A 16,729-nucleotide genomic window follows, 5' to 3' on the forward strand; every position below is an offset into this window, starting at 1 on the left:
CAGTGGTGATCCCAGGCTTCACTGCAATATTTAATGTACTGGAGGAAGCAGGCTAGAGCTCAGGAACCTTTGAGGGCTCTTTACATTTTACCACAAAAGGTGGCAGAGCAGAGTGATTAAGAACCGCACTACCTGAGTTTAAATCCTGGCTCTTTGGCTTATTATTTAAGCTGGAGCAAGTTTCTCAATCCCAGTTCCTTCATCTTTACAAGGGGGAAAGCATTAGTCTGTAGCTCACAGGGACGTTGTAAAGCTTAAATGAGTTGATACGTGTAAAACATAGCAATGTCTGGCGCTCAGGAAGTACTCAATAATGCTTAGCTGTTATTATTTTATGCCAGGCGTTCAGTCACCTGCTCTGTCTAACCTGCAAATAGGAGCCTAAAGCCTACAAGTGTTTTAAATTAAGCTGCTGTGAACACATAACGAAATACATGGCCATATTCTTGGCTATTTGTACCATCTGGTTGAGGAAGAAGCGATGTTACAGTTATAAACCTGAAGTGTCATTTCTTCCTTTTTGCAATTCAGCATGTGACAGTGAGTAACATTGTTGACAAAGCACCTGTAATGACTTTCACAGCTGACAGACATTAACAAAAACTAAACATCAACTATAAGAACAAAAAATAGCCAATTATTACTGTCATCCCTAACCTTGTTTTTACTCTGTCATGGGCTCTTCACACATTTACTTTTCACGAACATCTTAAAAGACAAATTACAATAGTATTTCTGTTATACAGTTGCTGAAACAGAGGTGTAGAGATATCTCATGGCTTCCCAGATTCCTATAGTTACCGAATGACAGAGCCAGGGTTCACCTCAGACAGTCTGATTCCGGAGTCCCTCCACTCCTCTGTTAACCTGCTACCTGCCACGGGTCTCAATTCATAAACTGCATTGTCAACTAATAGGGACAGTCATTTAAACCAGAGCCACTCAATCTTTTCAAGAGGGAAAAAGCACCTTTCTTTGCATTTATACAAGTTAATGTCTAAGTTCCTGAGTCGACTATTAATTTGGAACATCTGTTTGACTCCTTATGAAACAAAAACTCACAATAGTGGAGCAATCTTCTGCCCTTTATTCAAAAGGGGAGTCTTCTAAGAACTCATAAATCACAGCTTTTTTATGACTTAGCAACCACAGGAAATATTATGGAAAGAGAACTACAGCCAAACCATCATGTCTGGATTGCCCTGAACAAGTCATTTGTTCCCTCTGACCCTGAGTCTATTCTATGAACTGATAGAACTAGACTAGAGAATCTCAACATTTATCCAGATATTCTGCACAGACATTGACATGTAAAATAAAGTCATGTATATTTTTCTCAATTATTTCAAGATACCATTAGTCTTTAGGTATCACTAATTATGTTCCAAATTTTGGAGGATTTTTCGATCAGACATTTAGGGATGCAAATAGACTGTCCTGCCAGTCCTCTCAAATTTAGCAGACCCCTAAGCCTAAACAGTGGCTTGGTTCACATTTCGTTAAAACAGCAATGCCACCTAGTGGACACAAACCCATTCTATGAGCGTTGAATCTAGGTACCTATGATGAGCCACAGGAGTGTAATATAATGTCTTTCCTACACTGTTCAAAACATTGCCGCTAACTTCACTAAAATATTAAGTCCTTGACAGTATCACTGGGCAGGAAGGCATCAGTGGTATAATGCAGTGGCTAAAAACTCTGTTTCTGCAGTCAAAGTGTCTGCGTTCAAAACCCGATTGTGCCTTTTCCCTTAAACAATTTACTTAACTTTTCTGAATCTCCACTGTCAACCCAGGCCAATAATAGTCTTTATCTGTGTGTGTGGATTAAATAAGTTAATAGTTATGTAAGTATTTGTATATTCACTTTACTGATGCAAAAAAATCGAGGCTTAGAAGTTATATAACTTGTAAAAAGCAAAGAACACATACGAGCCCATACCTGAGTAACATCAGAGCCCATTCTTTCAACCATCATAGATATTTCCACTCACCAATGGCAGCTCCTCACAAGTTGATTGCCATTCTCAAAGCAAAACAGGGTTGGTGTTTGCTGCCTAGTGACCTCCCTCTAGGTGCTACAAACTGGAGCTTTCAGAGTGTGCACGCTGTCATTTTGATTTGATTTGATTAATGGGCATCTAAACCAATCCGGTTGGTGGCAGCTGCCACAGAAAAAACCCTATGCATATGAAACAGAAAATCAGATTTTACCACATCCTGACTGGGTGAATTCGAGATTACGTTACACCAAAAAAAATTTAACGTTACTCTGGGCTACCAGAAGTCCTGATCTGTGCTTCCTCTGAATTCTAAGATAATAAAGAAAGGTGTACAACTATGTCATTATACTTCTGATATTGGGTCATTTTAAAAGCAGATCATTTTTAAAAACAGGTTTTTAGATCAGTCCATATAGAATAAGATCTCATGGGTTGCAATTTTTGATAGAAACACATTTAAGAACCATAACACAACTATATAAGGAACTGCAGGCAGATCCCAAAAGGTCAGTTTTCGAATATTATCAGAGTCAGGAATAGTCTCCCCAAGAAAACACAAACTTGTCTTGTTAAAAGTTCACCTGCAGAACTACAGAATTCCTGGGTTAAGGACCCTAATAATAATGTTTGATATATGGAGAAAAATGTAGAAAATCCTTTCACGCATTTCAATCATTTTGAGCCTCACACCAATTCCTTCAGGTGAGCAGTGAAGAAACGATTTTATTGCACAAATAAAGAAATTGAGAGTCTAAAACAGTGAGTGATTGTCCTAGGACACAGAGCTAGTTAAGTAGTAAAGCTTAAATTCTCAGTCACTGTCCTAGACTACCAGGCATTTCTCGCAATATCTATTTTTGAAATGCTCCATAGATTCGAGAAGAGCAGAACAAGATTTCTAACCTCACCACCTAGGAGACACCATGAAAATAAATAGTCATGGAAATTCACAACATCATATAGTATACGTTCTAGGCATGATGGTACCACACTCTTCTGGAGGTGAGGGAGATGGCAGGTATTGATCAACCTAAGCCACATCTCTTATCAGGAATGTTCTATTCCTCTAGTTTTGAGGATAGAAATAAAATGTGGGTAAGCAAACAGGAAACTATGAAATGTTTCAGGAGTTACATCCTTGGGTTTTTCTAAAACCATAGGATAAATAAACCATGAAATGAAAGAATGGCAACAAGTAAGCTGAAAATTAATATTTAGGCAACAGTATTAACTGGGTTTAGCTGGAATTTTACGTCAAACTGGCATGATGGATGTGTTATATCTTTAGGAATAACATTTTGCAGTGGTTGGTGGCACGGAGAGGAAGCTAGCTAAAAGATGCTCCCTAAACATGCAGAAAAGAAAAGTAGAACATCATGTCTTTGCTCCATCACTAACGAGCTCAGATGAGTTGGGGGATTCTGCAGGACTAATACTCTTAATGAAAGCTCATTTAAGCTAAAAGTTGATTGGCAATGTATCTACAAGGTCCCAGACAACAAGACAATTCAAACAGCCAAAGAACACGCTTTTTTATATTTAAAAAAATCCATCAAATAAGCTACAATGCTAAGTGTATACATTGCCTTTTACAAACATCGTCTTGGTTTGCTGTTCTATTCAGTAATTTTCTCTTTGGATAAAGACAATGAAATGTGAATTCACTGGCCCCTTCTTATATATCTTTAACATAGACTTATTTTCATATTCCTTTTGTGTTCCATTTTTAGAACCTGTAATGTTAAGCATCATAAATAAATATAAATGTCTTTTTTAAAAATTCACCTATTACAGAAACTGAGTATTAATAGTTAGAGGAGCTTATAAAAAGGTATATTGGCCTAAAAGAGATCTAGTCCCTGTCATGTATTACTTCATTCTATTAAGGCTACATAAAAATTCAGAAGATTTTACTAGTAGTGTTTATTTTGCAGAATTATATTAAAATTGGTGGTGTTTCAATTGTGTCTTATTAAGAACCCCCAAGCAGATGCTTTGGTCTTAAAGCAGCACCTTTAATGGCATACGCTTTTAAGGATAAATATTTTATACTGTTTAAAACTATTATGCACATCTAACTACCCATGCAGCAGTGATGCAGAGAATAGAACTTAACTCTTGCTATCTATTTCCTGTGTCCTGTGAGAGAACCTGTATCAAATACAGGTAGTCATTACATTTAGAAGTAAATGTCCAATACATCATTAAAACAGATAGAAGTAGACCAAACTAGCAAGAAAAATTACTAGACCAATATGGGGAAAATTCAGTGTCTAGCTCTTTCTTCCTTGCCTTGAGAGGAGACATCTCATGAACTTTCATTGTCATCCAACCCTTCTATCACCCCCACCCCAACCATTCACGCTTTGCAGGCAGTTTAGGGAAAGTCCATTCAAACTGGGAGTCCTAACTCCACATACTAGCCACGTGAACATACTCAAAATTAGTCCAGCCATCTGAGACTGTCTCACCGTCTGAAAAATAAGACAATTGGACCAAATGACTTTTAAAGACTATGGTTTTCTCATCTTCCAGAGAGCTTTGGTCATGTGCATAAATATATCCCCCTTGTTATAGCCATGCCACACAGACAAGAACATGATAGAAGACAGCAGGGAACTTGGAAGCAACTAGGCTATTCTGAATGCTGCTGAATAACTTGTCTCTGGCAGTAGCCAGCACACCTCCCTCCTGAGGAGCGTGACGACACTCAGGGCTTGCGCTGAGTGAAGTGACCCAGTCAAACATACAGTTAACAACTGTCAAATCAGAACTATGCACCAGCCTCTTCCCTCTACCCACCCTCCTGAAAAAAACAAGAAATCAGATTAAAATGAATGTCAAGGACAACCAGCAGCCCAAGGAAAGGGTAGTAGCCAATCCCAAACCACTCCAAGTTCATGTGCAATCCAGTTAAAGAGTGAACAGCTATACAGATGCCGCTTCAGGGCAAATACACCTGTCCTCACCGGTCCACTACAACCTGATCACTTCCAAGCTCCTCTTGAAGAAAAAGCAAATATGTTCATAAAATGAAGATAGTTTTTTGTTTGGTTGGTTGGTTTTTTTCTTTTGTTTGTTTTGAAATGGAGTCTTGTGTCTTGCTCTGCTGCCAGGCTGAAGTGCAGTGGCACGATCTCGACTCACTGCAACCTCCACCTCCAGGGTTCAAGTGATTCCCCTGCCTCAGCCTCCCTAGTAGCTGGGACTATAGGTGAGCGCCACCATGCCCGGCTTATTTTTTGTATTTTAGTAGAGACAAGTTTCACCATGTTGACCAGAGTGGTCTCAAACTCCTGAACTCAGATAATCCACCCTCATCAGCCCCCCAAAAGTGCTGATATTACAGGCATGAGCCACCACGCCTGGCAGAAGATGTGTTCTTGACTACTAAGTAACCAGTCTACCTAGGTCACCCGGCTCATTAGAGAGGGGCTTACTTGACTCTTTCGAAATTTTAACATCACCTTGTTCTGTGCCACCCGCAGAATATCTCCCAAAGCCTGCTTATTTCCAAAATCCTGCCTTTTGTCTCAGAAAGAAATTCTCCCAGTTTGGGGCCAATTTGTCATATTCCTAGGGTCTCTATCATAGTTACAACCACAGTATTAACCAGTCTATGGCCGTGAATTATTGTAGAGGATATCTGGAAGCAAGGACTCTACAGTTAATCCCTAGGGTTATTTGAATCCATGTCTTTCTAGATACTTCCAATAACTCTACAAAGATGTTCTACAATCACCTAGTAATACAAGCAGTGCTTCCCCACAACTGCAATAAATGGTAGAATGTACGGAAAGCACTTTGTAACCATCAAGTTTCCAAACAAATATTAATATGGATTTATATCACAAACAACACACACACATATATGCTCAATTCAAGTACTCATAGACATACATACCTGCTTATAGTACATGTGTGCCTATTAGTCACTACATGCCTGTGACTGTTAATACACTTTTCCTAATGTGCTAGCAATTCACTAGATTAATCTTCTAAAGCACCTTTTTAATTTTGAGTTGAAATTGTGCAAAATTTATCTTCCTGAGTGGATTTCTCCTGGAGATACTAGTTTGGGAATACATTTTGCCTTAGAATTCAGAACATCGTGAGAGGATTCGAAAATCTACCAACAACAACAAAAACGTTATTGAGAAGCTACTGGAAAACCAACTCCATTTTATACATTCAATTTCAAAAGCCATGGTAGTTATAAAATATTCTACAGCAAGCAAAAGGAAAGGAGATTTCAGGAGGTTCTTCCTGTGACTTGGAGGAGGAGGGAATGTTTCTATTTATGAAGTGACCTCAGAATCAGTCCCTAATGACAGTTTCCACATTGAATAGTATTTCAAGATGTTATATTGCAGAGAAGCCATACTTTTAAGGCACTGCAAGCTTTGACATTGACTCTCAGAGTTCTGAATTACTTTTCCACTGGCTGGGTGAATATATCAGCCACACTTTCAAGCACCCATTTTTGGAAGAGCTGGTAAGGCTTAAAATATTACATGGGCTACGGAACACAGAAATGCCAGTTGATCACAGGTTGATGGAAATTAGTATACTTTGGTGTGATTAGCATGGTATGCAACCAATTTAACAGTTACTCTGCTAACCAATACAGGATTTATTTCTGTGATGTTTGCAGATGTGAGGAAACATGTTGGAAATACTCCCAGCTGGAAAATCTTTTTTTGTTTTGTTTTATTTATTTATTTATTTATTTATTTATTTATTTTTTGAGACGGAGTTTCGCTCTTGTTACCCAGGCTGGAGTGCAATGGCGCGATCTCGGCTCACTGCAACCTCCGCCTCCTGGGTTCAGGCAATTCTCCTGCCTCAGCCTCCTGAGTCGCTGGGATTACAGGCACGCGCCACCATGCCCAGCTAATGTTTTGTATTTTTAATAGAGACGGGGTTTCACCATGCTGACTAGGATGGTCTCGATCTCTTGACCTCGTAATCCACCCACCTCAGCCTCCCACAGTGCTGGGATTACAGGCTTGAGCCACCGCGCCCGGCCCTGTTTTATTTATTTTTTAATGTCAGCTTTCTCTTGACAACATAATCTAAATACTGAGGAGCACAAACTTGCTGTTTAAATTTGAGTCATGTTTATAAGGCCTATTGGGGAACTGCTATTTGGTTTTCAGCAAGATTTGTTCTGGAAGAATTTGACACAATAAAAAAAAAAAACATAACAAAACACTATTTTAAAACATTAGTCAATTAAATGCATTGTTTAAATAACCAAAGTACTTTTTAAAATTTAGAGTATTTGAAAAAATAAAAATGGCCTCCAAATATTACTTCTAAATTAGTTCTTCCTAAAGGTCAGAAATGCATTGACTAAACATCCAAAAGGGTGGCGAGGTGGGGGAAGGATTGCATCTGTTTAAATTAACAACCAATCCATATGTCAACAAAATTCAAGTGGTAAAAATCAATCCTAATGATGGCCCTGAGCAATTTTCATAATGAGGTTTCATCATCTGTGACCCATTAGTTGTCCTTTGGTAGCATGTGGAGGTGCAGTTTTTAAGGAGACTAAAGGAAGATTTTAATGGCCTCTGAATTGTACTATTTTGTTTTGTCCTATCTAAGAGTCTTCAAGTGCTTTTAAGGCTGTAAACTGTACTCTCGCCCTCTGTAACTCTGCAAGGCTTCTCCCTCATGAGTCAAAACAAATAAAATTCTCATGTTGGCCAGATGCGGTGGCTCACACCTGTAATCCCAACACTTTGGGAGGCTGAGGCCGGTGGATCACATAAAGTCGGGAGTTCAAGACCAGCCTGGCCAACATGGTGAAACCCTGTCTCCACTAAAAATACCATAATCATCCTGGTGTGGTGGCACATGCCTGTAATCTCAGCTTCTTGGGAGGCTGAGGCAGGAGAATCGCTTGAACCTGGAAGGCGGAGGGGTTGCAGTGAGCCGAGATTGCACCACTGCACTTCAGCCTGGGCAGTAGAGTAGGAGTCTGTTTAAAAAACAAAGGAAGAAAGAAAGAAAAGTCTCATGTAGTCTCTCCAGACTCAGGTTCTCAGGCTTCACACAGTCCTTAGAAAATATTGCTGATGCCAAATCCTCTTGCAGATGGAGGATCAAACTCAAAGAAACTGAGCTAAATAGGTTAAGCAACTTTCCCAAATACAGAAACTACAAGACTGAAAGGGGCCATGTTGGCTTTCTTGGTCTTACCAGGTAACTCCCTTAAAACTCATCAATTGCAGGACATTTCAGTAAATTAATCTTTCTGATTCTTCTGTGAAGGAGATCTTTTACTGTAAAAGTTCTCTTTTAAATGTAATCTTTTTATAATAGATTCTTTCTCAATTTCGTCAACTGATTTCAAGAAAGGAAACAGTAATTTTCCAAAAATTAGACACACACTGTTGCAGTAGAGCAAAATGCTTGTGTTCCAAAACAGCTTTCTGTTATTAAATAAAGAAAGCACCCTCTTAGATAGTTAACTTGTTTTTGCTGCTTGTGATTTTTTTTCCCCACTTTGGATATACTCTGCTTAAACAGAAATGCTATGTAGGTTCTTTCAGCTTTATTTTCTGCTTTCTTATCTTCTATTAGAAAATGCTTTCTTACTTGAGGCTAGGCGTGGTGGCTCACACCTGTAATCTCAGCACTTTGGGAGGCTGAAGTGGGCAGATCACTTGAGGCCAGGAGTTTGAGACCAGCCTGGCCAACATGGTGAAACTCCATCTCTACTAAAAGATACAAAAATTAGCCAAGTGTGGTGGCACTTGCCTGTAATCTCAGCTAGTTGGGAGACTGAGGAAGGAGAATCCCTTAAGCCAGGGAGGCAGAGGTTGCAGTGAGCCAAGATTGAGCCACTGCACTCCAGCCGAGCAACAGAACAAGACTCCAACTCAACAGAAAAAAAAATGCTATCTTACTTGAGCTTCCTCAAATTTGAGAAAATGTTAATTATTTTATTAATCTATTCATTGTTTTGCCCAGATGTTACTATTACTTGCATTAATCTGATTTTTAAATTGTTTTTTCCATTTCTTATTTTATTAAACTGTGTAATATTATATTTTCATCATTTTTAAAAGTTAACAGCATCATCTTACATTTTGTCAACATATTTTTTCTGAAGAACTCTAGGAACAAATCAATCTTAGAATATTCAGATCTGCATGAAGTAAAAATCAGTTATGCCATTCTCTGATACGTGAGTTGGCAATAGAATTTGCATGAAAAGGAAATTGAAAGCTATCTTGATTAATTAGGAAGAAGTAATGAGTGGTTGGACAATGAACTGAGCCAACAGATAAGTTATAAATTGTTGATTCCCCCAATTTCTGCCTAAAAAAACTTGAGAAAAAAAATGCTAAATCTACTACTCTTCTTTTGAATCTACAGATCACTAATGATTGCTGTTTTAAGATTAAATATATTGATAGTTTTATTCTGACAGCAGAATTCTATTTATGGTAAAAATAATGATCTTTAAATAGGGATTCAAAAAATCAGAAAGGTCTTTAAATGACATTGTCTTCTCTGATGTTGCCATCAATGACAAACCATTAGACTTGTTCTATCTAATGGCAGAAAACAAAACTGGTGGTCTGTTGAGAAAAAGGAAAAATGTGTGGGCGTTTGGTTAAATGTTTCACCTTTCAACCAATTGTTTTAATATGCTTTCTTTACCTCCTAAGAGTACAAATTCTGAGAAATCTTGATATTATGAAAACCTAATGTAGGCACTTAAAACATGCCTTGAGCAAGTCCATAGAGATATCCTGCCATTAATTCAAAATGAATCCCCTAAGAATTCCATTTTCGCACTCGTAGTATAAACTAAACAGAGAATTCAGTGGTACTCTAGATCCTTAAGGCAAGTGACAAATTAAAAATTCATTAATCACTTTGATTGAGGCTGAGATATGGTATTTTAGAAATAATACTTCCAACTTAAAAAAAAAAGTCCCTTGTGGAAGAAAATGAATAGAGGGTATAGTTCAACAAGAAGAAACCATTCTTTCTCATGAGAGAGAAAAAAAAAGGAGGGGAGGAGGTGGGAGCAGAGAATTAGGAAGTTCAGGAGCAACAGCCTCTAGCGCTATATATAGCTCTGAATCTCAGCTTTCTCGCCTTGGTGCAGTTGGGCCTCGGGTGCTCTTAGTAATAACACTGAAAGCAGCAGTTTTTAAAGATATACTCAACTTTCCCCACTCCCAGGATGTGGGATTCTAATGAAACTACCCGTGCAATCCGTGTCTGAGCCACTGTAGCCTTTGGAGAGCGCCATTTGCTGAAATGTCTAGTGAGAGCTAAAATAAGCCGCTTTGGTGGAAAAAACCTGCTGAGTGGTTGAAATCAGAGCTGCAGAAGGTCACTTACTATTTTAGTAGCTGCAAGCTGGTCCTCATTTTATAACATCACAGTTATAAACAAGAAATTGTCACCTTGCTTGTCAGTTTACTTCTTTCTCACCAAAATAAGCAGATGTAGCCCTTTTCTTTCTACATAGGATTAGGTAATTTGAATGACTTGTTTCCAAACTTTGCTTAACTATGTGGATCAATATGTAAGAGAAGTTATTTTTCATTGATTTCTTTAAACATTGCTTCAAAATATTATTCTTACACCTTTTTACATCATCTAATATAATTGACCAAAAAACTCTATTTGCCTATATAAACCTTATCACACACATCTCAATCATGCTATAAATCCTTACACTGGGCTTTGTTTCTTCTTTGATTTATTAATAGAGTATTGAGGAAGGGTTAGGATACGTAGAAGAAGTCCTTCACGGTCTCAGGGTGCGGGGGGTGGAGAGAGAGAGAGAGAGAGAGAGAGAGAGAGAGAGAGGAGTCTTAACTAATTTCTAGGATTATTTAGATACAGTCCGTTTGGAAATGGAGGAAGGAGGTTAGTTTCAACCCCAGGGTTCTATAATTATTGCACACACTATTGAGAATTACCATCAATTTTATTCCAGTGTTCCCTTCGAAAATGTAATTTCTCTCTTCTTATTGCCCACATCAAAAGTAAGGATTACCCTAAGACTTCTAGGGAGGTGTGACAATTTTAACAATATTTTAAAATTTTTTTTATCAAAGTGATACAGAAATATATTTACCTATTTCAATTATTTTAAAGCTTTCTAAGACCATTTTTTCATTTGAATCACACATTGTCATTTCTATCCCATAAAGTTATTTAATATATAAAGTTACAAATTCAAGGGCCAGGTGTAGTGGCTCATGCCTATAATCCAAGCACTTTGGAGGCCAAGGTGGGCGGATCACCTGAGGTTGGGAGTTCAAGACCAGCCTGACCAACATGGTGAAACCCTGTCTTTAAAAAAAAAAGAAAAACAAATTCTATTAATTGAATATAAATCTTGGATTTCAATAAGTCTTCCACCAAGAATAGTATCAGGGTCAAAGTTGAAAACAAAACAGCAATGGAGGGGGTAGTTTTATGTGTTTATACATATGAAAATATAGAAGGCAAAGGAAGAAAAAGAGAAAGTGAGAGCAAGTGATTTTTCATGAAATTAACAAATAGAAAGTGAGGAATCTGAACTTAACATTAACCTATAATACACACCCAATTTTTCCTTTCCTGCATCAATATTCACTTTTTGCCTTTTTGCCTTATCATAATTTAAAAGGAATGATTGGACAGACTGAGCATATAAAATTGTTTTTCTCTTTCCTCTCCGTCATTATATTAACTATCAAAGCAGCCCACATACTTTTAATAAATTGAACAAACCTCTGTCTCACTGAACACGTGTAGGGAATCTTAACTACTGAGAAGTTGCAGCTGCATTTTCATTACAGGTTTTCTTTCACACCCCCTTAAGAAATCTCCAGCCTCATCCCTGGTCTCAGGAAGAGCAGAGTGTAGAGTCTGTGTGCATCACCTCTGGAGGTGGTAGAATTTCCCACCAGTTAGTTACCTAGGCCATATTCCTGTCGGACCTACCAACCCAGCACAGAGCTTGCTGACTCCTTCTTCAACATGTACCATCTGCAGCTCAAGCTAGTCAAAGAATCCAACAAAAACTGAGCTGAGAAACAGCTGCAATCCAAGTTAGGGTAATGGATGAAGGATGTGAGATTGCCCAGAAAGATTCCATATCCTCTGCTCTTTTACCTCAGCCTCTTTTGTCTGGACTTTCTCATGTGGTCGGTCCCTAGAGAGGACTGCATTTACTATTACCTTTTCTACTTTTCCAGGCAAGGACTCTTGAAAGTTCCTTTGGCTCCCAACAGGAACTTTGCATACTGTATTCATTGTCTCTCCTTTGGCCTTTCTTTTTAAATCCTTCTCCTCTTTTCACAACTGCAGACTTTCAGTCTAAGCAAACCATCTCCTCGGACATTCAAGCATCTTTCTAATTGACAGAATGAGCCCTCCAGCCTTGCTCCCATGAGACCCAGTCTAGCGCAACCACGTCTTGTATCAACCTGAGCTTTGAGAGGGTCGGTTTTTACACAAGGCTCACCTCTACACTGCAGAACAGTGAGAGAAAGTGGAGGAGGAAAGTGTCTGCAATTGCTGCTACTATGCGTTTGCCTTCATTGCCATTTATAATAAGTCTTACGTTCAAAAGACATTTGACTTGTATTTCCCACCACAAGGATATGGGAAAGAATTTTGCATGCTTACTATTCGACTTCAAATCCATTCTGAGTACTTAGGCTTTAAAATCATCAAAGGGTCAATCTTAACTTTTCAAATCCTTTGTGAAATAAAGCAGACAATTGAAGGAAGAATGGATGGACATCTTCAGCATTATCTTCACTAACTCAGCATTGGTTGAGCACTCACTGTATTTAATATTTTCTCTCTGTGCCACATCTGCTGGTCCCATGTATTGTTCTTCAAAATTGTCTTGCATCTAGCTCCTTCACTCCATCTCTGTCATTATGACCTAGTCCAGACCTTCCTTATAGCTTGCCTGAATTTTCACAACAGCCTGATTAATTTCATGTACTCACTAATGCCATCTCATCTTTGCCATGACCAAAGTCACCTTTCTAAAAGAAAAACCAAGGCTGGGCATGCTGGCTCATGCCTGTAATCCCAACACTTTGGGAAGCTGAGGCGGGTGGATCACCTGAGGTCAGGAGTCTGAGACCAGCCTGGCCAACATGAAGAAACCCTATCTCTACTGAAAATACAAATGTTAGCCAGGTGTGGTGGCACAGGCCTATAGTCCCAGCTACTTGGGAGACTGAGGCAGGAGAATCACTTGAACCTGGGAGGTGAAGGTTGCAGTGAGCCATGATCGTGCCACTGCACTCCAGCCTGGACAACAGAATGAGACCCTGTCTCAAAAATAAATAAATAAGACAAAAAACAGACCATATCACTCTCCTACTTTACAGCTTCAGCTGGTTACCAGTTACCTCTGAATTGGTAACATTCAGAGATAAAATCCAAAACTCATACAAGATAAAATTCCTTGGCCTGCTTACTCAGATGCGCCTACTTTAGTCACAAATTTCATCTACCCTAGTCTTATTTCTCCCTGTCTCTTCCTTGCACCCTCTGTTGCAAATACACAAGACTTCTAGCCAGGAAAGACAGACTTGGTTTCAAAACATCTTACTAGCTGCACAGAAACTTGTCTAGACTCACTCGCTCTTTCTAAACATCACTTGTATCCTCAGTAAAGCAGAGACTGATTATAAAGAAGTAGAGGTTGTAGGGAACTGCCTTCTTCCAGTACTTCGCCAAAATGATGAACACAAAGGGAAAGAGGAGAGGCACTCTCTATATGTGTTCTCTAGGCTTTTTAGAAAACATGGAGTTGTTCCTTTGGCCACGTATATGTGAATCTGTAAGAAAGGTGATATTGTAGACATCAAGGGAATGGGTACTGTTCAAAAAGGAATGTCCCACAAATTTTATCACGACAAAACTGAAAGAATCTACAATGTTACCCAGCATGCTGTTGGCATTGTTGTAAACAAACAAGTTAAGGGCAAGATTCTTGCCAAGAGAATTAATGTGCGTATTGAGCACATCAAGTACTCTAAGAGCCGAGATCGCTTCCTGAAACGTGTGAAGGAAAATGATTAGAAAAAGAAAGAAGCCAAAGAGAAAGGTACTTGGGTTCATCTGAAGTGCCAGCCTGCTCCACCCAGAGAAGCACACTGTGTGAGAACCAATGGGAAGGAGCCTGAGCTGCTGGAACCTCTTCCCGGTGAATTCATGGCATAAAAGGTGTTAAAGAAATAAAAGACCCCTGGACTGAAAAAAAAAAAAAAGAAGTAGAGGTTGTAAAGATGTAAGATGTAATGTCAGAAATTACCTAGCCTAGAGCTGGCTTTCTATCTGTGCCTTCATAACATCATTCCCTCTACCTGGGGCACATCTTTCTCTTCTCCATGTGACAAACTGTGCTCAACCGTCAAGACTCAGGCATCTCCTCTGTAGTTATTTTCCCGCCCCCACCCCCAGACTGAGTTAGCCACTTTCTTCTTTGGGCTCCCACAATAATTGTGGGCATTTATTGCATCATGATATAAAATTAAAGTATTGTAAGATGCTTTAAAATAAAGGCAAGTGTTGGGCACAGTGGTTCACGTTTGTAATCCCAGCACTTTGGGAGGCTGAAGGTAGATCCCTTGAGGTCAGGAGTTCGAGACCAGCCTAGCCAAGGTGAGGAAACCCCATCTCTACTAAAAATACAAAAATTAGCCAGGCATGTTGGTGGGCACCTGTAATCCCAGCTACTCGGGAGGCTGAGGCATGAGAATCGCTTGAAGCTGGGAGGCGGGGGTTGCAGTGAGTGGAGATTGTGCCACTGCACTCCATTCTGGGCACCAGAGTGAGATTTGGTCAAAAAAAGAAAGAAGAAAGAAAGAGAGAAAGAGAAAGAGAGGAAGGAAGGAAGGAGGGAGGGAGGGAGGGAAGGAAGGAAATACAGTATCTTCTCAAAAATATTTGTTGAGTGAATATATGAAGGCATTATGCTGGGATCTTCTGCCCAGTTCTTGAAGAGCTCATAATCTTAAAGGGTGTTGGACAGAGGGATTCAAAAAACCACAGTACGAGTCTCACTGCAATAAGGGCCCAATTAAGGCAGAATCAAAGTCTGATGGCAGCCAGCCCTTCTTCCTGAGAACTTGGGAGGCAGGGAAACTTTCACCAGGCATGGCCATCTGAGTTGAGTCCTGAAGCAGGCATGTGGATTTAATTTTCTCTTTCCTTAACCTTCCCATGTTTTTATTGTACCTACCCTTCCTCATAAACCATAGAATCCTAAATTTTGATATGAGAAGGCCAGAGAATTCTTAAGCTTTGGCCAACAGTTCCAGGCAGATATCATAAAGGAACAGATAGAGTTTTTCATAATACAATTGTGAGTGGCAATGATAGCCTTGTTTATAAATCCTGAAGCCTATAAATTACCAACAAATCAGCATGTCTTTGAAGATGAAAACAAACTACACCAAGAAGATAATAGTTTGAAAACTATAGAGCTATAAAATCTTATGTTTTCATTATATACCAACTGCAAAACAAGTATATTTTTTAGATTCTAAGTAATTACACTGCCCAGGTGAAATTGAAAAATGATGAACCATGACATACCAATCTATTTTACTGTGATGGATAGAGTAATTTTTACCTTTCTATACCATAGGAGAATGTTCAATAAAACTTTGAATACAGGATTTTTTAAAGAAAAGATTTTGTAATCAAAATCATAAGCAGTGCAAGCCTAGAAATGTCAATGTTGAATCCAATACAGTAGAACTGTCATCAGAAGTTACCATTTGGTAGCATCTTCTACATATATCACTTCATTTTGATTGAAAAATTCTACCAAATATTGAAATATATTTCTTCAGTAAGACGATTGCAGAATTAAATATCTCCACTGAATTTCATTTCCACTGGAGTCATCATATTGCTCCTCTGATGACAAACTATGCAGACTGTCCTAAGAAGGATAACTGTGGCTACCATTTATTCAGTGTCTCCAATGTGCCAGGCAATGGTCTATAGGAGATTTTTATTTAGAAAATTTATTAGAAGGTTAAATTTACATTTTTGTCTCTACATTACTAAAATTTGATTTACTTTGTCTAAAATTTGATTTACTTTGTACCCTATATACCAGAAGCTCAGTGAGATAAAAGGAGACACCCAAACGCTGCTTTGAGGGCTATCCTGGAGAATCAGGGCTGGCCATTTAGAAAGAACAGAACTTACATTTGAAATGGAACAATCTGAAATACAAGAAAAATTTTATTTATGTATGACCCAAGAGCAGGTATTGGGAAGATTTGGTCATATTCATTCCATTCACATCCCACATACAGAAATCCTGAATAGTTTGGTTTTCTAAGTTGTCACCTTCTGCGTGTGTTCAACTAGCAGGTGGGATTATAAGGGACCTCCTTCTAGTTCTAGCCGCCTTCAGGGGACTCACAGCAGGCTTTTCTTAAGGAGAGCTCTTATGTCTGGTTCTATTGCTCAACTTTGTTGCCTCCAAACTCATAATGATTGGTATTTAAGATACAATATGAAATTCAACTCGATTAGGATAAACAGCCCAAAAAGACCAATTGTGTTTGCTACCAATTTTTGTGAAAAAAATCATTTTGTCATTTTTAAACTTTCTGTAAAAGAAAAAGTTTATTATATAAAAAATTTAAAAGGAGAATATAATGGTCCCTATGACCCAATTCCAATCACTATCAACTCATAGGCCAGTAT

At 38.7% G+C, this 16,729-nt stretch overlaps 1 protein-coding gene across 4 annotated transcripts in view; it reads left to right on the forward strand.

Annotated features, from left to right (window-relative positions):
- RORB (RAR related orphan receptor B) overlaps positions 1-16,729 on the forward strand; it is a 189,243-nt gene that overhangs the window by 142,529 nt on the left and 29,985 nt on the right. The gene's annotated exons all lie outside the window — the stretch shown is intronic.

This window comes from Cebus imitator, unplaced genomic scaffold (assembly GCF_001604975.1).
Source record: "Cebus imitator isolate Cc_AM_T3 unplaced genomic scaffold, Cebus_imitator-1.0 Scaffold150, whole genome shotgun sequence".
Taxonomy (NCBI): Eukaryota; Metazoa; Chordata; class Mammalia; order Primates; family Cebidae; genus Cebus; species Cebus imitator.